This window comes from Mustela lutreola, chromosome 9 (assembly GCF_030435805.1).
Source record: "Mustela lutreola isolate mMusLut2 chromosome 9, mMusLut2.pri, whole genome shotgun sequence".
Classification (NCBI taxonomy): domain Eukaryota; kingdom Metazoa; phylum Chordata; class Mammalia; order Carnivora; family Mustelidae; genus Mustela; species Mustela lutreola.
In genome coordinates, this window is record NC_081298.1 from 141,791,798 (window position 1) to 141,819,713 (window position 27,916).

Below are 27,916 nucleotides of genomic sequence, written 5' to 3' on the forward strand. Positions count from 1 at the left end.
ACACTCGCCGGGCACACACCGGGACCCACGTGGGCACAGACGTCACAGGCATGACCGTATCTCTGTGGACGAGGACACTTGGAGGCACGGAGAAGAAATAAATGCCGAGAGCAAGCGAATGGCTCTTCTAACTCCCATAGGCCTGTCCGCACGCCAGCATTGTCTCACGCACACCCAGCAGGAGTCACGACTGCTTTCTCGTCACTTCACAGACTGGGTCAAGTTCCTTTAGCTGTGTGTGTCGGTCCTCACCTTCTAGAACACAAGCCGGCTGCTCTCATCGCCCTGAGGAAGTAGCATCTGGGATCCTGGCCGCCCTCCCCCCTATGCCACTGTTCTAACAAAACAAAAGCAGAGCTTCCCTTCCTGGCCTGTCTTCCATGCATCAGAAGCAAACCTTCGCTAGGTCGCGTTTGCAAAAGTAAGAACGTAAGCCGGACTCGAAGCGCTGCTCTGGAAACTTCTGAGAGGCGCGGCTGGGCTTTAAAGGTGTCCTTCCAAAGGTACAGACGTCCGTGCGGCACCTCCCAGCCCACCCCAGGGGAGAAACAGAAGGAAATAAAATCAAAGGGTTTCCATGACCAAAAAAACCCAAAACACTGCACAGTTTACATTCCTCCTCCTGTGTTTCCATGTCATTTTCCATCGGCCAGACACTACAGGCAACATGTGCGTTTGTAAAGAATAGCTGATTCTCAGAATCCTGGAGTGCGAGGTCTGCGGTGGGGTGCCCAGCAAACAAAGGGTCAGAGCAAGGAAATGACAAAGCGGACCGGGTAGGCCCCACGTGAGAGCAGGCACCGAGGTCGGAGACCTATGTCATGCCAGACAAGCCACGCGTGGTCCCAGGGGTCGGGCACCCCACCGGCTGCTGCAGCCGCCTACACTTCCCCGGGATGCGAGCGACCAAATGGACCCCGGGGTCTCCGTGTACTTCACCATCAAACTCCTTCACAGACGTTCTCTGTCCCCGCCCCACCTCCCAGTCCCTCTGCTTCTTTCTACCTTCGCCCCCTGCCCCGACAGTCGCGAGCTCATCGCAGAGCTGAAGGGGACAGAGCTTGGAAACTTATTCCCAAAGGACAGACACCAGTGCTCCCTAACATTTAATATAAAGTGTCACGTCCTAGCTGCGAGTGCTTCTGCCGAGTGGTCAGCGGGGGGACTGCCTGTCCCCCACCACTGTGCGTGCAGACAGAAGTCACCCTTCTGAGCACACGGGCAAAGGCCACGACCCCGAGGGGATGCAGGTCGGGCTCCGCTCCCTCACAGCCTCAAGTCCACAGGGCTCCGGCAAGTGTGAGCTAGTGTACATGGAGATTAAGCAGCACTCACACAAATGCTGCCCGTGACCCTGGCTTGCGGCTGGAGGCGGGGGCAGCACAGACCCAGGCCCTGTGGTGCCAGCAGGTGCCAGCCTCGGGTAGGAAGGCCCACTGTGCCACGCAGCCTCAGTGAGCAGAGAACAGGGTTCTGGGTCCTCCACCCCAGCTCACACTGCACGCCCTAGGGGTCTGGAAACAAGAGAAAGAGAATGTTCTGCTGCCAAAACAAAAGCGTTCTGTGAGCATGTGGCCTGCGTGAGTGCTCAGGCCCCCGCAGGTCTGAGACACCCAGACAGCAACCCCACAGTCTGAGACACCCGGACAGCAACCCCACAACCGAGCACAGCCTTGTCCTCGGGTGAGGCCGTCTCCCCAGCCCTGCACACGAGGCCGGCAAGGAGCGCGCAGCATGCATGTGTCTCCGACTTCGGTGTCCTCAGGCACATGCAGCAGAAACAGAGAAGCGCTATCAGTGACCCTGCGCCAGGCCCCGCCCTGCACGTCCCCCTGCCCACGTTCCCAGGAACCACTGCCCTACTGGGAAGGATCCTTTGGGAAGTCAATTATGGTCACAGGGTCGCTCCCAGAATAGTGGAGAATAAGGCTGTGGCCTGGCACAGAAGATCCACATCAAAGCGCCACAAACGTGCCCCTATGATTCTGGGAAGGGTCAGCTGCGTGGCGGCTGAAGGCGTGGGTCACAGCTGCCTTCTGCCACTTCCCAGAGCACCTGCTGCTCCACTAGCCACGGGCTTCTGAGGGGGTATCACACGGGTCACTCTCTCCAGATGTACACTCTCTCCAGTACACACAACTGGATGTTTGGGCCTGGAACTTTCTCTTTAATAGGCTGCTCCACTAAAACTTTTCTTTCCTTCCAAACCAGGTGAGAGCTAGAGGGGTGGGGAATAAGCAAGGAGGGCTTGTCCTCTCTGATGTCCGTTCGTCTGGGCCGTCTCTGTCGCAGCAGTTAGCAAGCCAGCGGGCTTTGTCGTGAAACAGCCCTTTGACGCTCTGGATGTCTGGCCAGCCTTGCGAGGGGCCAGCAGGTCAGAGCAGTGAGGACACAAAGGGAAGGCGAGGGGAGGCTCCGCGGGACGGGTTCCAGCACCCCACGGGAGGCGCACTGGACCGCCTTCCATCTGCCACCTCCCAGAACAACGTGATGGGAGCCCTGCGGCGGTCCATACGTTCCCTCCATCCTGACCACCCACTGGAATCCGTTATGGCCTCACGGGGCACTTCCTGGATCAGGGGGCCTCGGCGGCAGCCTCCGCACCCTGAGAGCCCAGTACCAGGCTGCTAAAACCCAGACACACTGGGACCGGGCCGAACGGGGTGGGGTGAGGGGTCGAGACGCCTGCAGCACCGACAGGGGTTTGTCGGGTTCAGAGACTGAGGAAGGGGTACAGCACACAGGACATGTCTTCTCCTCACGGACTCTGCAGGGCTGGTTCTCTGATTATACCCTTAGGGGTGCTCTAGGGTCTCAGAAGATGCCCAGAGCAGAAGCCCCAAACAGTCTCGGTATTTAGAGACATGACAGGGTTACTCGCAAAGCTACCTGGAAAAGCATGTGGTCGACAGCACAGGAGCACCACCCCCTGTGGACTCCAGGGCACCCGTGCATCAGGCATGAGGGGCCAGGACCACACGTGCCGCGGCGGGCAGACCAGCCCCCCCACCGGCAGACCAGCCGTCGCAGTTACAAGGGGACACAAATGGGGCTTGCGTCTCGGTTGCTCCTTCGCTCAGCAACACTCCCACCTACGGCTGACCTCCAGGGGCTCTCTCAAAGCCCAGCAGACGCAAGGCCCTCCTCGCGGAGCTCACAGCGCAGATGCCGTCGAGCAGATCCGTGACCGCCGCCCCCAGGCAGGGCGCAGGGCGGGTGGGGCTGCCGCAGAAGCTCCGGGACGGAGAAGGGGCTTCTGCACCAGACCCGGCCCACCCCAGCGTCCTGCAGGCGCCTGACTGAGCTGAGGGGGGAGCCGTGGAAAGCCCTCCCGCCCGGCGGTCACGGGCCCTGAGAGCATGAGGTAGCAGCAGGCCAGGCGCAGAGTCTGAAGGGGGCCGCCGAGGCCCGGGAGCCGCGGATGGAGTTCTGCACGGTGTCTTCATGCTTGTCACTTTAGACCCATGACTCCAGAGCCCGAGGGCGGAGAAACCAGCAAGAATGTGGAACGGCCTCCGAGTCTTCTGTAGCACGTGGACGCTATCCGATGTTAGTACAGCAAGGGAGTGGAAGACACGCGACCGAGCCTTCCAGAAGTGACACGCTGAGTGAGGCCGCACACCGGCCCCGGATGACGGAGACCCGAAACCAGCCGCTCCGGGGACCTGCCTGGAGACCCTGGAGAGACGGAGCGCGCGGGACTCCAGAGTCAACGGCGCGCCGGGCTCCGGAGCTCTCGGACACTCCGTCCCCTCCCGCCCGCAAGCGTCATGCCGCCACCCGTCCAGGTGGTCATGGAGACGGGGAGACAGCGCGCGCCCGGGGGCGGGGAAACACCAGAGGCGCTCGGACGACAGCGGGGACAGGGAGGCTCTGAACACCTCCAACCGCGGCCCGGCCGCCCACCGCTGTGCCAGGTACGCGCGCCACACACGGGCACACGGGGGACACGGGGACAGTTACGGAAGCTGTTGTCCTCAGGGACTTTACAGGAAAATAAAAAGCTCCGCCTGCGCGTCTTACCTCAGGAAAACAGAAACTCGCAATCGGCCAGCCGGCAGCCGAGACTCGGTGGTACCAGACACGTTCTCTGGGTATCAAAGCCCCTTCGCATGTCCTCCGGGCTCTCCTGGAACAGCCACGAACCGTAACGAGGCTTGCAGGGACCACCTCGCTGTCCACGGCCTCGGAGCCCCCACCACCCTGTGGTATTTTTACAGCTTCTTTTGGAACAAGGAGCTGCAGGGATCGTGTCCTCGGAATTTAACTGGTCTTTAGTGCACCCTTTATAGCTGCAAACACAGCCTGTTCCCGCGTGCGGTTGGAGAGGTGGCTGGGAAGGAGCCCTGGGAAGTCACAGCACAGAAATAGCATGTGGCCTGTCTGCTTGAAAGAACCTGTGGCCAGCAGGTTCCTGTCCCTCTGTGGCCAGCAGGGAGAAGCCAAGTGAGAGCCTGAAGCAGACAGAAGACAGGGACGAGACGAGTCCCCGCTATGGGACACTCCTCAGCCTGCTCCGGCCTCCCCAGGAAGCCCACGGCAGGCCCAGGGCTGCGGTTGAGGAGATGCGGCAAGTCTGGCTGGAAACCTCGGGTTCCCCGAGTAAAAGAGCAGGACAGACAGGAGCTGGCATTGAAGAAGTCATTCACGGTGGAAATGTGACCTCAAGTCTTGGTTGACTCCACAGGGAGCGGTTACGCTAGCTGGTTGGAGGAACAAGCTGGTGACGGCAGAGCCCAGAAGGAGCCGTGTAGACCTGCTCCAGCCACCAGCCGAGCCGTGACCCCCTTGGAGCCCCTGGTTTCTCTTCTGCTGAGAGGGAGGGGTTAAAGGCACAGGAGTGTTGGTGGGCTCTGCAGCTCCCCAGCTCTACCAGAGGACAGGGTGAGGAAGCCTTAGCTAGTGCAGGGTCAGGTGCCCCAAATTTGTTCCAGTCTGAGTTGGCTCTGACTTTTATTTGCATTTATTTTTAAGACATTGGCCTACCATGAGACTTATTTGAAGAAAGGGCCACCACACCACCACCTCCCTGAAATAATTTTGGAAACTGCTACAGCACGGAGCTCCATGACTTCCTTTGAGCTGAAGGTTCTACGAGGTTACATCCAGACACACTGGTGCTGCCATACAGGGAAACATTCAGGAGGAAAGGCCCATCTGATCAGCCCTAATAGGGTCTGGCACAGTGCCACAGACCTAATAAACACTTTAGAGAATGAAACCCTGGTGGGTCCCAGAAGTTCAATTCCCTGAGAAAAACATGGGACAGAGGGGTTTCTTTTAAAAATCTCTATATACCATTGGCCTTTTCTTTTGTGCCCGGTCATGGTGTGAGCCCCCTTATATACATGTTAATACACTATAGAAAATAAAAGTAGAATGAAATTATAGAACTAAAAAGTCTACAATACCTTGCTGAAAATAACTAGTTTTGACAACGTCCTGTCCTTTCTTTATGTTTATAGTTGGACATTAATGGAGGAAGGAGCTTCTCTACTTGCATACAGGTTGGACCCGGATCATTCACTCAGTCCAAACTGACTGACGAACAGGTCTTCACAGTAACACTTGCACATTCTCCACTGACAGTCTGCACGGAGGCACCAGCACCTTCCGGACTGAAGGGTTAGCACCCTCTGGGATATTCCCAATACAGAAATGGGTCTAGGACTCAGGAGACCACACCTTTAGTACCAAAAGAGATGTAATGACCTTAAAACAAAAAGGGGAGACAGCTATTCCTCTCAGGAGGATGAATTATTTCCTATAAAGGTCCCTCACACTAGAAAATAACAAAAGTCCAGTTAAAATATTGAACCAAGAAAAAACACACATAGCTTATAAATTTAAGTTAATCGCAGTGCTCTACAGCTTTGTGTATTTTAAAAACCAAGGAGTTACAATATTTGTCTTATACTTTATGTATAATATATGGTAGAATTTCAGCAGTATCCACCAGGAGAAAAGGAATAGAATGTATAACTGTCCAATTATAAAAGGAAAAAATTACAGTAAGATTACAAAGAAATGAACATGTATTTTTAAAAAAAAGGAAGACGGGTGCCAGGGTGGCTCAGTGGGTTAAGCCTCTGCCTTTAGCTCAGGTCATGATCCTGGGGTCCTGGGATTGAGTCCGGCATCGGGCTCTCTGCTCAGCAGGGAGCCTGCTTACTCCTCTCTCTCTGCCTGCCTCTGCCTACTTGTGATCTCTCTCTCTCTCTCTGTCAAATAAATAAATAAAATCTTTAAAAATATATAAATAGATAAATAAATTAAAGGAAGAAAGAAAATAGTATAAAATAACTTGGGAGATGAAATCCAAATATATTACAGATCATAAGAAATAGATAGGTTATGAACTTGATAGCCAAAAGAAAAAAAAAATGATAAAACTGATCTGTAAAGAGAGAGGGAGATGCAGAAAACCTTAAGAAATTGGAAAGATTGGAAGTCAAAGGGCAGAGAAAAGTGATCCAGGGAAATGCTAACCAAAAGAAAGCTATCACAAAAATTAGCATTTAAACCAAAAAACATAACTGGAAAAAAGAAATCAACTATGTAACAACAAAAGGTCCACTTCATTATTATTAATTATTCTACAAATGTAGAATTTGTATAGCTTCATGGATTTGTATACATTGAATAGCTTCAAAACATAAAAAGCGAAATTGACAGAGTCGCTGAAAAAATGGCAGCTACACCATCAGGGGGAAATTCACTAGACATTACATAACTCAACAAACATAGAGCATTTGTAACACTATGGGAGATATAAGAAGCATGATCACTGTAAATTTAATAAATACGTAAACCTCATAATCAACAAAGTGAGAATTCATAAACTTCTCGAAACTATACAGAACTTACAAAACCTGAGACCACACGGGGGCATACAAAAAAATGACCCAGCAAATTTCACATCATAATATCACATGGACCAGGCATTCCGCACTCAGTGCCGTCAAGACAGACCTCAATGATGTAGAGTCCCCAGCTGTGAGAACTGGAAAAGACTTCATAACTCATGGGTTCAGAAGAAAGTACAGAACAATGATAAGAATATTATTTAACCAAAGTTGAGATGCCATTAAAGCAATACTAAGAGACAAACTGATTATCTTAATGCCTCTATTAGAAAAGAAGCCTAAAAGGGGTTGTCTGAGACTTAAGAAGTTAGAAGAGCAACTACAGAATAAACACAGAGTAGAAGGAAAGACCCATTACAGAGAAAAATGAAAATAAAACACAAATAAATCTAAAGAGACTCAACAAAGCCAAAAGTGTTTTTCTTTGAAAATAATAATAAAACGTACACTCTTTGGCAAGTTGGTCAAGAAAAAAAAGAAAAGAAACTATACATGTAGTGAAACCTAAATAGCAGAGACTTAAATGAGTAACTTTGCACTGATTTTAACTTAAAAAGGGAATATTAAATAGACTCCTAGAAAAATACAATTTTTAAAAATACAATTTAAGAAAACTGTCTCAAAAAGAAAGGAGTTCAGAGAGCCTGGATGGCTCATTCGGATAAGCCTCTGCCTTCAGCTCAGGTCATGATCCTGGGGTCCTGGGATTTGGTCCTGCATCAGGCTCTCTGCTCAGCAGCGAATCTGTTTCTCCTCCCCTCCCCACAACCCTCTGCTTGGTGCTTGCGCTCTCTCTCCCTTTCACTCTCTCTCACAAAAGTAAATAAATAAAATCTTTAAGAAAAATGAAAGGACTTCAAATAATGTTATAAGCCTTGAAAAAAAAACTGAGCAGATAGAAATCTCCCAACAAGGAAAGCGCTAGGTCTTGTTTTCAGTTGAGTGCAACTGAAATTTCAAGATAATTTAAATCATACATCCTTGCAAGGAATAGGAACAAAAGGAAAAAAAAAAAAAACTCTTTCACAATCAGACAAAACCAGTTAGAGTAAGCAAAAATATAGGCAGACTCACTCATGAGTAAAGAAAAAAAAAATTAAAGTAAGACCAAAGAGAATCCAGATGTGTATCAGAATTGTATTTAGGGGAGAAAAGCCATAAAGTTGAATGAGCTGGATTTACCTTAGGAGTATGAGAGACTTTGCCATTGGAATAACACCTGTAATGCAGCACAGCAAGAGGGAAACAGTGGAAACTACATGGTCATCCTAACAGATGCAGAACAGACTTTGATAAAACTCAATATGCATTTATGATTAAGAACATAAAACACAGCTCTGCAAAACAGAAGCATACGGGAACTTCCTTAACCTAACAAGAAACATTAAAAAAAAAATAAATAACATCATTCTTAATTAACTTAGAACATTACTTTAAATAAAAAATCAGGAACAAGGAAAAGACATCTTCTATTATATCAATGCAACATTGTATTAACGGGCCAAACTCGACAGGAAAACAAGAAAAGAGGAAATGAAAAGGAATAAACAATATTTAGTCACACATGACTTTCTATATATGAAGATCTACGGACAAAATATTAGAAATAATGAAGGCTTAGTAAAACGGCTAAATGCAAATGTCAACCACATTATTATCCTCCAGCAAAGATGGAAAAGCAGCCTAGACTAAGGAGCCTAGGACAAAATGTATGTACCTAGCAGAACACAGAAGACGGAAGACCTAGCTACAGAGAAGCATAAAACTACCAAAAATACATTTGTGAAGACAAATGGAAAGACAGTGATAGATACAATGTTCATGAATAAGACTCAGTATGAAAAAAAAAAAAAAACCTAAATTCTTTATAAACTGACATACAGAACTAATGCAATTCAAGCAACACCCAAAAGGTTTTACGTTAACAATGGCTGTCCTCTTGTTTCATAAATTAACTTTAAAATTTCTACAGAACGGCAAAGGTCTAAGTACAGCCAAACATCACTCAGTAAGAGGAAAAAAGGTGAGGGTGCCAAATCTCGAGTCTCAGTAGAGGCTACAGTAATTAAGAGAATGATGGGGCCCCTGGGTGACTTGGTCAGTTAAGCATGTGCCTTCGGCTCAGGTCATGATTTCAAAGTCATGGGATCAAGCCCCGCCTCAGGCTCCCAGCTCAGCGCGGGGGTGGGGGGGTGTCTGCTTCTTCCTCTGCCCCTCCCCCCATTCATACACACACTCTGTCCCTCTGTGTCTCAAGTAAATAAGTAAAATAAAATAATTTTTAAAAAGAGCATGCTGCAGGACGCCTGGGTGGCTCAGTGGGTTAAGCCGCTGCCTTCGGCTCAGGTCATAATCCCAGAGTCCTGGGATCGAGTCCTGCATCGGGCTCCTTGCTCGGCAGGGAACCTGCCTGCCTCTCTCTCTGCCTCGGCCTGTCTCTCTGCCCGCTTGTGTGCTTTCTCTCTCTTTCTGACAAATAAGTAAATATAAATAAAATCTTAAAAAAAAAAAAAAAAAGATCATGCTGCACTGATACAGAGGTGGGGAAATGCAGGAACACGTAAATACAGAAGACCCGGGAAGAAACCCACGCACATATGGAAACCAGAATGCACGACAGAATGCGTATTTCAGATCATTATTACGCAATAAATGGTTCTCAGTAAATTATTTCTCCTATGGATAAAGATCATATTGGATTCCTACATCACACACCAAAATTAACTCCACGTAATGTTAAAACTGGCAAAGGAAAATACAGAAGTAACTTCCGACCTCAAGATACAGAAAAGCGTCTTAAATGAAAGGTCCCAGTGATAAACGGGCAAGGTTGGCACTTTATCAAATATGCTAAAATCCAGAACGTCTATTTATCAAAAGACACACCTTGTAAAAAATAGATGGCGCAAACGGGGAGGTAGTAGTTTAACGCATGAGACGTACATTACTCTTCAGAATATATTCAGGATGTTCTCAATGAGAAGAGCATACCCAATCCACAGAAAATGAGGCCAAAGAGAGAAACGGTCTTTTTACAACGAGGAAACAGGTGGTGATTAAGTGTGCAGAAAGCTCTGTGCTCCGGGCACCTTCCGCTCGCTCGACTGTGAGCTGGGCAGAATTTAAGGAGCCCATGAACACGAGCGATGGGATATGACAGGCAGGGGTCTTCCAAGAAACCTATTCAGTGTTGACGATGACACAAACCAGTAAAGTCACTTCGCAAATCACTGCGTTTTCTCCTGAAGTTGGTCATGAATGAGCCTTTCTTCAGGCCCAGACGCTCCTCCTAACTAAATAATCAAGAAAACAATGCAAAGACCTGGGCCCGAATATCAACAGCCGAATGTTCTAGGCCAGACAGTGAAATCACCCAACGCCCCCTGGCAGAAAGACGCATGGATTGCCGAGTGTCGATACTGTCGAGTACCCAGAATGGGAGGTTGGATAAACTCATCCACAGAGAAGCACGCCCGCAGAAACAGCACTGAGCACACACAGGTCTCCTCACAGCCGGAGCCCGCTTCTCAGAGTCAGATTCTACAGGGTTTAGCGAGATACACACCGCCCAGGCTCGCAAGGGAGTGTTAGAAGGTGGGGGGCGGGGGTTTGGGGGGCAAGGGTGGACAGAGCGGGGAGGAGCGTTCATAGGATGCCACGGTATTGACATCTTTGCATAGGACCCAGGACATTCCCTACACGTGCTCCGTAACTCGCACACGCGAGGACATCTGTGTATCACATCCTACTCGACACTTCCTTAAAAGCCCTCTTTGGAAGGGTTCCAACGGCTTACCCGGTTTACATTTAAAAGGGTATCTTTTGGGGCGCTTGGGTGGCTCAGTTGGTGAAGCAGCTGACTCTCCATCTCAGCTCAGGTCATGATCTCAGGGTCCGGGGTGCAGCCCGGTGTCTTTAGGCTCTGCACTCGGCAAGGAGTCTGCTTGCGATTCTGTCATTCCATCTCCCTCTGCCCCTCCTCACCCCACCCCTGCCACATGCGTGCTTATGCGCTCTCTTTAAAGTTAATAAATCAGTCGTTAAAAGATAAAATAAAGATCAAAAGAGTATCTTTTCATTAGTACTACATTTTTCTAGATGAGTAAACAAAAAACAAAAATTATACTGGTTTTCTCTGGGGAAATCAAAGAGACCATTTAAATTGGTATTTATTATCTTCTCTGTAGTTTTATTTTCATGATTTTACTATGTGTGTGTACTTATTTAAAAATTAAGGAACCAGCTTAGCTGGCAAACTTTCAAAGTGCAAAGTCTGAGGTTAAGAGCAAAGACAGATCCTGGATGGATTCAGAAAGCCTACTGTTGACTCGCCAGCTCTGAACTCAAGAGAACAGGATAGTCTAGCTGAGCCGCTGGCCAGATCTCTGAATGGAAATCTTGGAAGATACCCACGCCCTCCCCCACCTCCATCTCCATCACTAGAGATGCAGCTCTGGGCTACAGAGGTCCAGATTCAACACTGGCATCAGCTCTTAACATCTGTGATGTCATGATCCTTAGTATAGAGGACATCCTTCATGTCCTGTCCGCTAACGGAACAAGAATCTTGCTCAGAACGTGCACTTTTGATTTATTCTCTGTTCTATAGAAAACATCTTGAGTCCTTTACAGAAGAAAGAATGTTGTGAAATGTTTTCTCTAGGTTAGCACCCTCTTCAAAGATTATGAAATATGATTTTTCCCCATCTTGAAACAATTTATACACAAAACACCCTGTTTCTGGTTGAACCTCACATTCACTTACCCATACAGTGGAAAAATCACAAAATGTTCCCCATTCCGATTTTTCAAAACCCCACATTGTCTTTGAGCTCCTTGCTGGGGGGTTGAGAAGATTATATTCTCTGGTGCTCTCTCCAGCTCACACCACGGTGCTGCACAAAGAGGACCCAGAACAAAACTGCACGGTACTGGGTGGCCATCTTGCATGGCCTACACTTCCAGGGATAAATCCCCAAAGCCCCACTGGCACCCCTCCTTGCCTACACACCATCCCTGCCCATCCATGGTCCCAAACTGCAAATAATGCCTGGGATTGTGGTACCTGTGGCCGCCCCCCTCTCTGGGCGTGCTTCCTCACAGGACTCCCATAAAGCACCAGTTCAAGGTCATGTTGTTCCTAAGTACATAGATGGGAACGGATCATGTGTCTAAAAAAATGAAACTTCCATATATATGCCAAAAATCACATAATAATCAAATAAAAACTAGCTTTAGTGATCCACCAATAACTTAATCACTGGATCTTCCTACAAAAGAAAACCTCGGGAAGCCACCTGATCTGTGAGAAAACGAATTACCCCGACATCAGTCATGCAAGGCCCAATTTCTGGGAAGTACATCAATACAGTGGACTAAGGCCGCAGAAACGCTTTAATCGTGCTCGTTACTTTTTCTCCTGGGGCACCTTGTTTCAACCAACATACCCAGAAAGAATTTGAAAAAAATATAAATTTTAATGTGCCTTTCCATGTAAAATATCTCAGTGCATGACTCTATTATAACAATGCTTCAATTATATGTTTGTGCTTATTACTTGCATGTTTAGTTTGTTCTAATATCTTAAGAGACAAAGATCCTTTTCACTGCCAAACCAGTCAGCCAGTGAGATGCCTTTTCTATCACCTTCGTATTAAATTCAAATAAATGTGTTGATAGATAGATAGACACTTTTTAAAATACGAGAAATAAATTATGGAACACACTTGTAAAATCAATTATTAAAATCAGTAAAGTCAGAATGAAAATGAGTTGAGGTAATTGAATTATGTCATCCATTTGACAATAAATTATGATGACCCGATACTAATGGTTTCCTCATTGATATTTAATCAAACAATGTTAAATGTAGCTAAGGTCCTAAGTTATTTATGCAACTCCAAGTACAGGAGACGGTATGAGATTTCTTTGGTAACTTTGTATATGCAGGAGTCTATGATAAATATATATATTTATTTATTTATTTATTTAAAGATTTTATTTATTTATTTGACAGGGAGATCACAAGTAGGCAGAGAGGCAGGTAGAGAGAGGGGGAAGCAGGCTCTGATGCGCGGCTTGCTGAAGGCAGAGGCTTAACCCACTGAGCCACCCAGGCGCCCTGAAACTACTACACTTTTAAAATCGGGGGGACGTCCCTTGATTTTGTTAGGTCATGTGATCCAACTTTCCTGTCTGACTCTTTTCGCTGCTTCCAATCTTCTCTTCATATCGGAAGCACAATGGCCCCCAACGAATCTGCCCAGAACACTTTTTTTCTTTTTAATCCTATCTTTATCTCAAATTTTAGTGGCTCTCCATCAGCCACGGATTGATTCTGACTCCCAATATGCAGGGTCCAGCACAGGTGGCTGCTGAGACCTCTGTCCTCTCTCTCTGTCCCCGTCCCCGCCCCAGAGCCGCGCACAGGGTCTCAGTTCCAGGCATCTTCCCGCCCTCAGCACCCACCCCTCATCACCTCTGTTTTGGAAACCGGAGCTCTACTCGGCCAGCTTGTCAACATCAGTCAAAGAGAAACATTAAAGCGAAACACCTGCCTCCCTGGTCCCTCCCAGCCCCACGCACGGCCTTGCACGTGACCGATGCCCACGGAGGTGAGCGGCTGACCCATCCAGAGAGGCCCGCAGTCCCAGGGCTGTGTTCTCTCTCCCTCTCTCTCTCTCTCTGCCCTTGTACCCTCCAACCCGGCAGATAGAAACCCGGTGCTTGTGCAGGCCACGGCCAGCCTCACACCGGCCGGCCGGCAGAGCAGCCCAGAGACCAAAGCTGCCCAAAGCTCTCCCACAAACAGAAAAGACACAAAAATAAATAAAAAGAAACTGCAATGGAGTTACACACGGAAAATGTGCTTGTTAGGATTTATCTGAACAGAGCCTTCAGCCATGGAAACTCACAACAGCATCTCTAACTGTTCTCATTTCTAAAAATACCGCCCGTTTAACCCCCGCAGCCACTCTGAAACCGAGAGCACTACTGATGTTTTTGCTGCTAGTTAGTGTTTCAAAGGACCTTTGCCCTAAAGCTTCACTAGCCCAGAGCAGAGGTAACGGGGGGCCTCAGGGTGCGCCCTTCCTGGTGCTGGGTCACGGCCAAGGCCGGGCCGCAGCTGCTCAGCCCAAGACATCTTTTTTCACCAATGACATTCTCCCCTTGACGAGAAAAGCAAACCAGAATTATCTTTCAGATTTAGCTACTTCAATCCCCAAAGTGTGAACTGGGGTGGGGGGTGGTTCGTATTCCATGAAGACTGTTTCTCTTTCTAAATCCTAAACATTTAAAAATAGCTCTCTGCTTGGGCTGGAATGTCATGTTCTGGTATTTTGGCCTCTTCAACGTGGCTCTTTTGTGATTCTGAAGCCATTTCACCGCTCCTGGAATTTGTTGGAGACAGACTGGCAAACAGAACGTCCTGGGAGGTGGGTGGGGGCAGGAACACGGGCCAGGCCACCCGGCCCCAGCGCATTTTCTCTAGGGAGCTTCCCTGCCTCCCTCGCCCCTGCAGACCCGCTCTCCATCTCCGCGCGGTACACGCACTGCTCAGAAAGATGCCACCACTGGAGAAAGTTTAAGTTTAGGTTAAAAAGCAAAAGGTTGGCAAGCACACAGCCTCCAAGGCACGTGAGGAATGGCAAGAAGCAGCCGCCAATGTCAACGTCCACATTTCCTCTTTCTTTCCAGGGTGCTGAGGTCCTGCCCACCTGCCCACACCTTCCTCTGCTGCACGAAGCACCGTGCTGCTGGCCGTGTGCTCCCAGCCCCACTCCAGGGGCCAGTCAGCTACATGGGCTTGCCCATCAGGGTTTGCGGGATGGCAGGGGTAGGCCCTGGGAAGTCAGGCAGCGGAAGCCGGGCCTCAGCAGGAAGGAATACTGGAGTTTAGGCACCTGCCAAGGCCCCAGATCCCTGGCTCCCTGCACAGCTGCAGCCCAGCTCCGGTGTCCCTCACCCAGTTCCACCAGTGACCCTCCTCTGTGCCCCCTCCACCCCTCGTCCGTCCAGTCCAGCCCAGGCTCTTCCTCCCACCCCCCTGCCTCACCATCTGCAGCTCCGCAGGCCTGACTCCCTCCTGCAGACACGGTCGACTCAGGTGACCCACTCACTCTGCACCCTCTGCTCGGCCAAACAAGAATTTGATTCTTGACCTACTGGGTGCCTCTGCTCCCCAGCTGAGCTAAGAAAACACACAATCTCCCTAATAGAGGTTTTGCTTCAGGGGCACTCCCAATGCTACCACGTGACCGCTCTTTCTAGAGGACTTGTCATTCCTTCCCCGGTCTCCCCAAAATCACAACCCCTCCTCCACCATGGCTGCCTCCACTGGCCACCTCGCTTCCTATTTCGCAAGGAAAATAGAAGCAATCAGAAGAAAACTGCCGAGTGAGCACCACACCTGGGTCCCCACACATCTGTCACTAGCCTACCCTCCCCCACTTACCTGCACGTTTCTTGAAGCAAGAACTGCTTGTACACAGAGGCACCTCTCGCCCGCTCAAGAAATGCCTGCCACAGCCCCCCGTCCCACATTATCCATCTTCCACTCTCTACCAACTTGCCGCCAGCCTGTAAGTATAAAGTTACTGCTTCCCACCCAAAATCAATGCTCTCAGCCTTATTTACACCAGACACCACCCCATATTCTGCTCCCTTTGTGGCAAAGCTTCTCAAGACGGTTGGCAACAGTATGTCTCCAACTCCTCCCCTCCATCCTTCCCTCGGAATTCACTCCAATGGCACTTCTGGTTCCCAAAGTCACCAGACCCACCTGCCATTTTTCTGTTCTTCCCAAAGCCACCAATGACCTGCCCGGCGCTAACCCAAGAGAACTCTCCGCCCTCATGTCGCCAGACCGTAGCTTCTGACTCCCTGCTTCTGCGATGATCTCACGTGGCTTCCAACATCTCTGGCGGCTCCTGCTCGGTCTCCTTTGCTGCCTCTTCCTTCTCTCTCGCTCTTCATAGAGCTAGAAATGTCCCAGGGCCCAGAGTCCTCACACCGCGCCTTTCCCTGGGATCTCATCTGATGGTGCTCCTTGAAAGACCATCCACAGGCCCAAGACTCCCACTGCGCCCCAGCTCCCTTCACAGACCTCACTAGGGGAATGTACAGAACTGTCCACTCACCATCTGTCCTACAGCCTCTCCGTGTCTCAGCCCGAGCTTCCGACCCTCCTGTAGCCCAGCTTTCTCTCTCCGCAGACTTCCTGTCTCAGTGGGGGACAACTCAGTCTAGTTGCAGCAGCTGAAATCCCTGACGTACTTAGCTGTGACCCTTCCTCTCGCACCCCACACCCTTTCTCCTGGGACATTTTAGGGACTCTATCTTCAAACTAGCCAGAATATGACCACTTTTCACTACTTCCACTGCTACCAGCAGGACAAGCCACCCTTATCTCTTGTCTGAATTACTGTAACAGATGTCTCTACTGACCTTTACATGGTCTCTTCATCTACCCTCCGCCTCCACCCCTACATCCTGTATCAATACAGAGGCCAAATGAGTCTATCAAAATGGATGCAGGGGCCCCTGGGGTGGCTCAGTCAGTTAAGTGTCTGCATTTGGCTCAGGTCATGATCCCAGGGTCCTGGGGTCACGCCCCTCGTCCCCCCTCCTCTGCCACTCACCCTGCTTCTGCTCTCTCTGTCAGACAAATAAATAAAATCTTAAAATAAAAATGAAGATAAAATGGAATGCAGAGCTTGTCTCTCTTCTGTTTAATACCCTGCACTGATTTCCCATCATCAAACCTAGAATTCCCCGATGTCTGCAGTGCTAGACAGACACCTCCTGACCAGCCCCCACCCCAACTCGCTTCCCTCGGCTGGTTCCCCTCCAGCCACCCTGCCTCCTTGGTGTTCCTCCAAGACGCAAGGGAACCTCTGCAACCACCTTTTCTTCTAACTGCAGTGCTCTTGTCCCAGACGCCAAGCAGTTAGTTAGCACCACTCCTTAAATCCATGTTCAAATGTCCACTTTTTTTTTTTTAAAGATTTTATTTATTTATTTGTCAAAGAGAGAGCGAGAGTGAGCACAGGCAGACAGAGTGGAAGGCAGAGTCAGAGGGAGAAGCAGGCTCCCTGCGGAGCAAGGAGCCCGATGTGGGACTCGATCCCAGGATGCTGGGATCATGACCTGAGCCGAAGGCAGCTGCTTAACCAACTGAGCCACCCAGGCATCCCCAAATGTCCACTTTTTAATGACACCTTTCTAACCACGCCCTTTAAAACTGCAAGCTACCCCGCCCTCCTAAATTTGGTCTGCTCTTAGTTTTTTCCACGACACGCAGGCCTTGTAACAAAACATGTAATTTCCTTCTTCACGCTGTCAGCTGTCTGTGGTCTGTCCCGGTCCCCAGCCCACTCCGTCCTCCACTCACACCCCCACTAAACTAGGATCCCCGGGAGAGCGGCGGTTTGCATCTGTTGTGTTCACTGTGGGTCCCGAGTTAGAACAGGGCCCGGGAGCACAGCCCTCTGGTTCTCCGTGAATGAATAAATCAGTGAGACCCCAGCCACATTTTCCAGACCTGTTTCCCGATCTACCAGACAAGACCAGCAAGCTCTACCTCACAGCTTGTTAAAAGCAGTAAATGAGACCCATGTGGAAATCTTCATAAAATATTCATTACTATAACAGCTGAACATAATATGTTGAGAAACATCCTTAAAATTAATTCAGGAGCAGTATAGTAGGAAATTGCTTACATGATGTAGCTTAAGAGGTACAGAAAAATCTACCCAGGCAGGGTTACAGTCTCCCCGGTGGCCGAGATTCTGCTAAGACATAAACGAAGGTTTTTAAGCCTTCATTTTCCAATTTCAAAATTACCTCCGAGAAGTCCTGAGGGGAGGGGAGGAGCTGTCTTCGGCCAAAATCCCGGGGCCCCGACGGGCTTCCGCGCATTCAGCTGGTTCCTCCCTTCATGACGGGATGTCCATGCGGAGCCGTGGGAGGTGGTCTCAGTCACCAGGGTCCCTCCAGACCTGGGGACCAGGAGCGTACCAGACTCAGCCAAGGGCTGGGAACCTGGGGAACAAGAGGAGAGCACAGGAGCTCAGAGAACCGGTTGCAGGAGGAGGAAGCAAGACCCACCAGGCTGACTCCCAGCCACGCCAGCCCCGGCCTCTCGCAACTCCAAGCCAGGAGGGACGGCGACGGACGGACCCACCAAATGCTGTCCGGAATCAAACATGCGAGAAGGATCGTGGTTCACGGACAGGTCTGTGGGGTAAGCAGCCCAATTCCACCCAGAAGTGAACAGATAAGTCCACCCACACAGATCATTCTCAGATAATAAACTATCCCTCAGCTTGAGCCTTCTGGCCACTCCCTTTCCAGTCACAGCTACCAGAGTTCTCCCGATTGGATTCCTACAGGGACAGACTCAGGTCCGAGGAAAAGCGAAGAATAAGACAAGATGATGTTCATTGTAATCCCTAAGGCAACCGCTCAGAAAGTAATCCAAAAACATATTTTAAAAAATGAATAATGGAGGGGCACTTGGGTGGCTCAGTGGGTTAAAGCCTCTGCTTTCAGCTCAGGTCATGATCTTAGGGTCCTGGGGTTAAGCCCCGCATCGGGCTCTCTGCTCAGCAGGAGGCCTGCTTCCTCCTCTCTCTCTGCCTGCCTCTCTGCCTGCTTGTGATCTCTGTCAGTCAAATAAATAAATAAAATCTTTACAATTAAAAAAAAAAAAGAATTCAAAGACCTAAATAAATGGAAAGACATCCTGTGCACGAGGGTCAGACGACAATGTTGTTAAGACAGCAACACTCCCTGATCTGATCTTTGGATTCAGTGTCCTGTCCACTCAAATCCCAGGTTCTCTTTTTTTGTTGTTAGTTTAAAATTGACAAGCTGATTCTAAAATTCATATGGGAATGCAAGAGACTTTGAATAGCCAAAAGATCCTTGAAAGAGAAGGAAAGTTGGAGCCATACTTCCTGACGTTAAAAAAAAAAAAAAAAAAAAGGCCAAAATAATCAAGATGGTGTGGCCTTGGCATAGGGACAGACACACAGATCACGGGATTAGAACTGACAGTCTAGAAATAAACCCATACATCAACGGGTAACTGGTTGTTGACAAGAATGTCATGGCATTTTAAAGGGTAAGTGACGGTCTTTTCGGCACCTGGAATGAATCACAAGACAAACTTTATACCTCTCACAAAAAATTAACCCACAATAGGCCTGACCTCAATGTAAGAGTGAAAATCATAAAACTCTTCAAAGAAAACATAGGAGTTAAATCCTTGTGGCCTTACATTAGGCACCAGTGTCTTAGGTATGTTGTCAAAAGCACACACAATTTAAAAAAAGAGAGAGAGAGAAGAAAAGAAATTTTAAAATTTCAGGAGTCAAAAAAGCATCATTGATAAAGTTAAAAAAAACAACTCACAAAAGGGAAGAAAATACATACAAAACCTCCAACTGACAGGGACCTAGTATCTATCCAGATTACATAAAGGACCAACTCAACGCAAGAGTAACGAAGAGACAAATAACTCAAATAAAAAAATGGGCAAAAAGTCTGAAGAGACATTTCCCTAAGGAAGATATTGAAATGTCCAATAAGCACATAAAATTTTCACCATTTGATTCACACATATTCTGTACGTTAGAGGTACTGTATACTGTGTTCTTATAATAAAGTAACGTAAAGGAAAGGACATGTTAAGAAAATCATTAAGGAAGAGAAAGTACGTTGACAGAACTGTACTGGATTTATTAAACGAAATCTGTGTATAAGTGGACCACGCGTTTCAAACCCGTGTTGCCTGAGGGTCAGCTGTACTTTAAAAATGGTCAGTTGTACCTCGTGAAACTATTAATAAAAAAGAAACAGCAGGGGCGCCTGGGGGACTCAGTTGGTAGAACATTTGGCTGTTCATCTTGGGGCCATGAGTTCGGTTCCCACATCGGGTGTAAAGATTGCTGAAATAAATACACTTAGAAACAAACAAGCAAACATCAACGGGAAGAAGCTGGAGTAAGGCAAGGTCGCCCCTGGTCTCCTACGCTCCTCTCAAGTGCGGTGCCTGCTCAGGAACGTAACACCAACGTCTGAACTTGGCTTATTTTTAGGCATGTCTGCTCAGGGAGTAAAGAACAAAATCAATTCCGTCTTTCTGGTCACTTCAAAGAGGGGCATCGGAGAGCAGCAAATGTTTAAATGTGACGAGACATGAGACACGCCCCGGTGCCTAGACCCACAGCTACTCCTTCCTCACTGCTCTGTGGCTAAAAGGACAAGCGTTCTCACGCGCAGCCTGAGCCCTGCATCGCTCAGGACCCAGCTCCTGGCTGGGAAGCCTCCCCGGGAAGGTGAGGGAGGGGGTTCCACCTGCCCCCGGCATCGCCTGGCACAGGCCCAGCCTCTTCACCTGTGGAAAGGGGCCCCTCTTTGGTCCTGACACATCAAGATGCTGACTCCAGAAATCCTGACCGCATTTTTTGCAAATTTATTCTCTGCCTTTACTTGGCAATAAATTCAGACCCTTCCAACAAAACACAATACAATACAGTCTCTGACTGGCTGCTTGCGCCACTTCCCCCAGGGAAGAAGAGCTGGGCTCAGAATTAGCATCTTGAGCAGGAAAGAGAAGCTCTCTGCTCAGCTGGCGCACGGGCCACAGGAGACTTTTCTAGCTGCCTTTTAAAAAGATGTATAAAGGGAAGCCACCTGCAGAGCTCTGGACACAGAGGGGTGTGCCGGGAGCCTGTGTGGCTTTCAGGCTGTTGGCAGGTTGCAAAGACCCTTGACCCCTCCTTTCCGGAGCCCCAGGGCCAGGGAGCTGCCCACTCCCGCGCCGCCCCAGCCCAACAACCGGGCTGGAGCTAAAGTGTGGCAGCGTTTCCCGCCGGGCCTTTTCCATCCATGTGGAGTAAGAGCGGCGGCGGCGGCCTGCAGCCACGGCCCGCCAGCCTGGGTACCAGGCGCTGCTCTTAGCACTGGCCGGCCTCTGAAGCCGCAGGGCATGTGAGCGGTCAGTCCCTGTCCTGACATTTCCCCACAAGCCCCGCTATTGTTAGCGCGCAGCTCTGCAGAGCGCCAGGAATGCACAGATGGCGGTGGAGCCCAAGCCCAGTGGTACTCGCTCGGCTATCAACCTTTTCTGCCCTCCTCCAGCCACTGAGATCCCGGGTAGGAGTGACATAAAAATGGATGGAATGTGGGGCGCCTGGCTGGCTCAGTCAGAGAAGCATGCGACTCTCGATGGGCTTGATGTCAGGGTCGTGAGTTCGAGCCCTGTGTTGGGAGTGGAGATTACAAAAAAAAAAAAAGGCCTTTCAAAGTAAACCTCCAAACTAAAGAAGAAAAAAGATGCCATCAGACCAGCAATGATTGAAAATTCAACACGGCTGGATAAAAGTCAATACTGTTGAGTGTGGTATAATAGGAAATTTCATTTATTGTTTTAGGAGTATAATAATGGGTGCCATTTTTAAAATGACTTGGAAATAGATCCAAATATAAAACATGCCGGGGCACTTGATGGCTCATTTGGTTAAGGCTCTGACTTCATTTCAGCTCTGACTCATGACCTCAGGGTCGTGGAATTGAGCCCCACATCGGGCTCTTCCCTGGGCATGAAGTCTGCTTGAGATTCTCTCCTGCTGCCCATCCCCCTGCTCACACTCTCTCTCTCTCTCTCTCAAATAAATACATAAATCTTTAAATATATATATTTTAAAACGCACACCTTTGGCCCACACGTGCCACCCTATTTATTCTACAGATAGACCGTCAAAAATATCTCCTATGTATGTAAAAACATAGTCTTGGTAGCATTCTTTGAAAGAGGAAACACTGAAAAGCTACTTAAATGTCCAGCAAGAGGGACAAAGTGAATAAATAACTTGGTGTCATCCACGCGAGTCCAGAATGAGCCAGCCCTGCATGGGTTGGAATGAAGAGATGTCTAGGACATAACAGCAAATAAAAAGACATAGTACAAGACCGTTTATACAACAATCCAATATGTGAACATAAATTTAAGTAATATATTCACACATAATTTTTCTAGAAGAATTTAGGAAAAGGGAAAACCCACTGATCATTTTAGACTAAAGGGAATTTTACTTTTCATTTTATTCCCAACTGAACTTTTTTTTTTAAATTTCTGCATTTATAACTCTAAGGTTTTAGAGATAAAGATTTTTTTTTTGAGCTAAAGATTTTTGATGTAGTATATTGCCCATGAAATAATACACACTGAGGAAAAAAATTTTTTTTGTTTGGTCTCACAAAAGATCACATTAAGTGCAAAATATTGCAATTCTGAATTAAAATCCCACAAAAATGCCCCCTTGCTTTGCATTCTCAGGTCTCTGAAGTAAATCCTCAGTGTGGGGCCTGTTGTCACATCTAAACTAGGACTGGTTAGTGAAGACTCCTCCTCCTCCGTGTCTCTCTCCTCTCCATGATGAACGCACTTTTAGATTTGGTGTCTAATGATGACCAGGCACCAGCACAGAACTTTGCTCATGAAGATAAAGCTCCCCACTTCTCCCCCAATCTTTCAGTTTCCACATTGAGGACTTCTTTTAGCTACTGCCCAATGTGCAAGTTTCTATTCCCCAAGTCAACACAGTTCTATGCATTTCAGCCTGAGCAGCCATGATAAGTGGAGGTTTTCACATATGCGATTCGTTTGACTTTAATATGAATAGAGGTCTTGTCCGGAGTCAAGAAAGCAATCTCTGTCTACAGGCGTTGTACACTAATGGTCATGCACGCTGGGGGACAGAGGGCCCCACGGGCTTCCCTTTAGAGCTGTCCTGCAGTTAGTTGTTCCACATTTGTCTTCTCTGGGGGAAAATGAAATGCTTTCTCCAGTAATGAAGACATTTGTGAAATTAGCTATGGAACAAATTCATTGGCTCATTGACTATCAATTAATTAAATGAGTTGTTTTTTTAATTCTCTTGCTGTGATAAAAGGCATTTGGCTAATTCCACCATCACTCCTGATTCTGAGAAATGACTCATAAAAAAATGAAGCTGATTCTTAGCTTTAAACCTGCTCACACAAAGAGCTGACTGATTTACCCAACTGGATACTGAATTAGGCACAAAACAAGAAGCTTGTTAAAGCAGAAGTATTACCGAAGGGGAGCGGGGAAAGATTGAAATGGTGAGATAAAACATACACCAACTTTAAAGAACTTCGAAAGTAATCCCTTTGACTCTATAGTTTGAAGGTAGATTTTATGTGCTGATAAGGGGGAAAAAAATCTCCAGATCAAGTAGAAAAAAGCAATATGCAGTATTTCCCACTTACAAAGGGAGGTAAGGGGGCAGGTGGGCAAGTATATGGAAGAAACTGATTAGAGGCTAAAGGCCTGCGGCAGCAGAAAGAATTGCATCGCACTGTGAAAGTTTTTGTACTGCTAGATTTTTTAATTTTTAATGTAATATATATTTTTTATTGACGTGAAATTCACATGACATAAAATTAACCATTTTAAAGTAAACGATTCAGTGGCATGGATTACATTCACAATGAGCAATCAGCACCTCTAGTTCCAAAACACTTCCATCTCCCCAAAACAAAACACATCACTCATTAAACCGGGATTGCCCACCCCACCCCCCACCACCCAGTTCCTGAAAAACAGCAATCTACATTCCGTCTCTATGGTTTTACCTATTCTGGATATTTCATAGAAACAGGATAACACACTAAGTCACCTTTTGTGTGTGGCTTCTTTTGTACTTCACTTTTAAAGACTATCAGTTACATCGAATATTTCCTGGAAATATTCTATCCAAGTCACTCATTGTAATTTTTTTTCAAAAATATTTGAAGGCCTAATATCTGTAAACCAATTATATCATGGCCCATAGATGATAGAGAAATGAAACAATCCATGCAAAGATTATCCAGATAATCATTTTCTGCTTACTAGGGCAAAGGTTATCAGTAGACTGAAAATTCTGAACACACAATGGCTAGTGAATATCCTGCAAGCTATTGTAAGTCATCAAGAAGAAAACATTGGAGCCAAAGCTGGAAGGGACTGGAGGGCTCATTACATTTTACTTACAGGTTAGAAAGTCAAAGCCTACATGCACAGAATTGGCCTGCTTCATGCTATAGAGAGAGCCTATGTCCACTACTATGGCGAGGCCTCCACAGGGCTCATAAGTGGACAAGAGCAAGGAAGAAGAGCACACATGGGTATAAAATGCAGGGTGGGAGGGGCCCCTGGGTGGCTCAGTGGGTTAAAGCCTCTGCCTTCAGCTCAGGTGATGATCTCAGGGTCCTGGGATCGAGCCCCACATCAGGCTTTCTGCTTGGCGGGGAGCCTGATTCCCTTTCTCTCTCTCTCTGCCTACTTGTGATCTCTGTCTGTCAAATAAATAAATAAATAATCTTAAAAAAAAAAAAAAAAAAAAAAGGAATGAAGAATGCTTTTGTCAGGCTCACCAGAATACTGAGCACACCTGATGGAAAAAGCAGTGAGCCTGAAGAGAGTTCAACAGAAAGTTCCCAAACTAAAAGACCAACAGAACAGAACATCCAAGAACTGTAGGATAATTTCAAAATACATAACATATGCATAATGGGAATGCTAGAATAAGAGAGAAGAGGGGGATTTTTTTTTTTTTTTGAAGTGAGAATCATGGTTGAGAATGTTCCAAAATCAATGACAGACATCAAACTGTGGATTCAGGAAGCTCAGAGAACATAAATCAGAATAAATAACAAAAGAAAAAGAAAAAGTACACCTACTCATACAGTGGTGAGTTGGAAAAATTGAAGACAGTGCAATTCTTTAAAAAAGCCAGAGCAGGGGGAGGTGGAGGGTAGAACACTGTACCAAGACAGGAGCAAGAAAAAGAATCAGGTCTGATTTCCCTTCAGAAACCATGCAAGCAAGAAGAGAGCAAAGTGAAATAGTTAAAAACTGAAAGAAAAATACCAACCTAAAATTCTATTTCCAGCAAAACTATCCTTCAAAACTGAGATAGAAAAACACTCTCAGATAAGCAAAAACTGAGGCAGTGTGTTACCAGCTGTTCTGTACTGCAAGAAATATTAAAAGTTATTCAGAGAGAAGAAAAGCGATTTGTCAAAAATGCAGATCAACGTAAACACAGGAAAAGAAAGAAGGAATAAATGAAGTTAAAATAAAATATTTTGGGGGCACTTGGCTGCCCCCAAGTAGGAAGAGAATGGGACTTTCGATCTCAAGGTCATGGGGTTCAAGCCCCATGTTGATTATAGAGATCATTATAAATAAATGAATGAATAAATAAATAAACTTAGAAAAATGAAATAAATACTTTATTTTTCTTATTTTTAATTGATCTAAAAGAAAATTGTTTAAACACTAACAATAGCAATGTATTGGGTAATTATAGCATATGGATAAGAGAAATGAGCAAAGTCATAAGGGAACAGAGAGAAGACCCCACAATACTGTCTAAAGATAACATCATTACATATCAAGTGATATAGTATTATTTGAAAGTGTGCTCAGTTTACTTAACAAACATATATTGCAAACTCTGGGGCAACCACCAAAAATGTTAGAAAGTTAGAAAAATGTTAGAAACTACCAAAAATGTGTAACTGCTATGTTAACAGGGGAGATGAAAAGGATTTATATACAATATTAAGAAGCAAAGAAGTCAGTGAAAGAAGGAGAAAAAAGACCAGATGTAACGACCAAAACCAATTATGGGACACCTGGCTGGCTCAGGGGATGGAATTTGTGACTCTTTACTTAAAGATAAAATCTTTACGGTACCTGACTCAGTCAGCGGTAGAACATGTGACTCTTGATCTCAGAGTTGAACGTTCGAGTTCCACTTTGGGTGTAGAGTTCTGGGATCGAACCCAGAGTCAGGGTCCCTGCTCAGCGGTAAGTCTGCTTCTCCCTTCCTCTCTGCCTCACTTCCCTCCTCATTCTCTCTCTCTCTCTCTCTCTCTCAAATAGATAAAAAAAGGTCTAAGGAAAAATAAAATAAAATCTTAAGATAAATAAACACATAAAAATAAAATCGTAGGGACGCCTGCCTGGGTGGCTAAGTCTGTTAAGCAACTGCATTCAGCTCAGGTCATGATCCCGGGGTCCTGGGATCGAGCCCCGCATCGCATTTCTCCCTCTCCTCTCCCTCTGCCTGCCACTCTGCCTACTTGTACTCTCTCTCTCTGTGTCAAAATAAATAAAATATTATAAATAAATAAATAAATAGATAAATAAAAACTTAAACAATTATGAGCACTATGGATATTAATTCAACTATATCAGAATCACTTTAAATGTAAACAGTTCAAAAATGTTGGATTAAAGTTAAAAGAGGGGATTTTCAAGGTGAATAAATAAGCCAGACTCAACTATGTTGTTTAAGGAAGTCCACAGTAAATAAAAAGGCTCCATTTAAAAGTGAGAGCTGGAGAAGGATACAGCATGCCAATGCTAATCCATGAACCAGAGTAGCTACGTTAATTTCAGACAACACTAACTTCCGAACAAGGCAAATCACTGCAGATCAAGAGAGACATTACATAAGGATACAGGGGTCGGTTCTCTAAGACATAGTAACACTAAATGTATATGCAACTAACAACAGAGTATCCAAATACAGAAGCACAACCTGGCAGACCTGCAAGGAAGAAATACACAAATCCACAGTCCTATGGGACACACCACTCCGTTCAGGAACTGACAGATCCAGCAGGCAGGCAATCAGTCAAGACACAGCTGAGCAAAGCAGCACCAACAAACAACTTGATTTATCTGACACATAGATTATTCCAACTAAGAATAACAGAATATACTTTCCTCTAGCTAACAGGGAATGTTCTAGGCCATTAAGCCCACCTTAACAAATAAACAAAAATAAATAAATAAAATCAAAATCATTAAGCTATGCTTTCACATCTCAATGGTCCTAAATTACAAGTCACTGACAGAAAATTGGAACATCCCCAAATATCTTTTAGATAACATTTGGTGCAAGGAAGAAGTCTCCAAAAAAAAATAAGTAAATAAATAAATTAATTAAATAAAAAAACAAACATTTTAAGTGAATGAAAATAAAAATAAAAGTTACCAAATGAGTACAATATACCAAAAGCAGCACTTATACGGAAATTTATAACATTAAATGCATAGATTAGAAAAGCAGAAAGATCTAAAGTAAGCCCTCCAAGCTGCCTCTTTAGGAAATGAGAGTTAGAAAAGCCAATTTAAGCCCAAAGCAAGCAGGAAAAAAAAAAAAAAAAAAAGAGAGACACAGTAAAATACTGGTGCAGAAATCAATGAAATCATAAACAGGAAAACAATAGAGAAAAACAACAAAACCCCTGGGCTGGTTCTTCAGAAGATCCATAAAACTGATAAACATCCAGTCAGGCTAAAATCGTAAGAGTAAGATGGGTAAGATGGGTCCAGATGTCCTGTGCCTACCGGCAATGTCACATTTTTGGGCATCATCACCGAAAACATACAGCAAAACAACAATTAAAAGAGGAAAGATAGCAAAAAGAGGAAATATGGCACTATTTCACTTAGGTTGTCCTCATTTTAGCTGAAAAGTTCAAGAGTAGACATCTTGATAGGTCTGATGGTTTTGGTTTTCGAAGACCAGAGGGCAATATTTTATTCGACCAGGATGTGTTTTCCAGAGGGAACTGGGGTACAGCAGGCAGCATTCCCCACTCACTCACGTCTCACTCCCGTGAAATGTCGAAGGGTTACTTGTGAATCTGCCTTTTGGTTAGGCCTTCCACCGTTTCTCTAAGTTTTCTTATTCACGATCTATTCAGTCCCGAAAAGGAAGGAATCTGAGTACTGTTCCCTCTCTTTAGATGAACAAAAGGAGAAATTTACAGACAGTCTCAAGGTTTGCAGAAGACCTAGTGGGATCTGAAGCCTGGAGCAGGATTTGGAGCCCCCAGCCCTGCAGTCTTGCAACCCTGCCCTCAAGCTGGGACCACACCTGCTCGGCGGTAAGGTGCTCGGCGGTAAGGTGCTCTGCTGGCCCCGCGGTCCGTCATGCTCCTGACGTTAACTG

At 46.6% G+C, this 27,916-nt stretch overlaps 1 protein-coding gene across 1 annotated transcript in view; it reads right to left on the reverse strand.

Moving 5' to 3' along the window:
- The window catches only part of RNF144A (ring finger protein 144A), a 107,083-nt gene that overhangs the window by 66,836 nt on the left and 12,331 nt on the right, over positions 1-27,916 (reverse strand). The window contains exon 2 of the mRNA XM_059132743.1: positions 17,712-17,909. The gene's annotated coding sequence lies outside the window, so the exon portion shown is untranslated. The remainder of the gene's footprint in view (positions 1-17,711; positions 17,910-27,916) is intronic.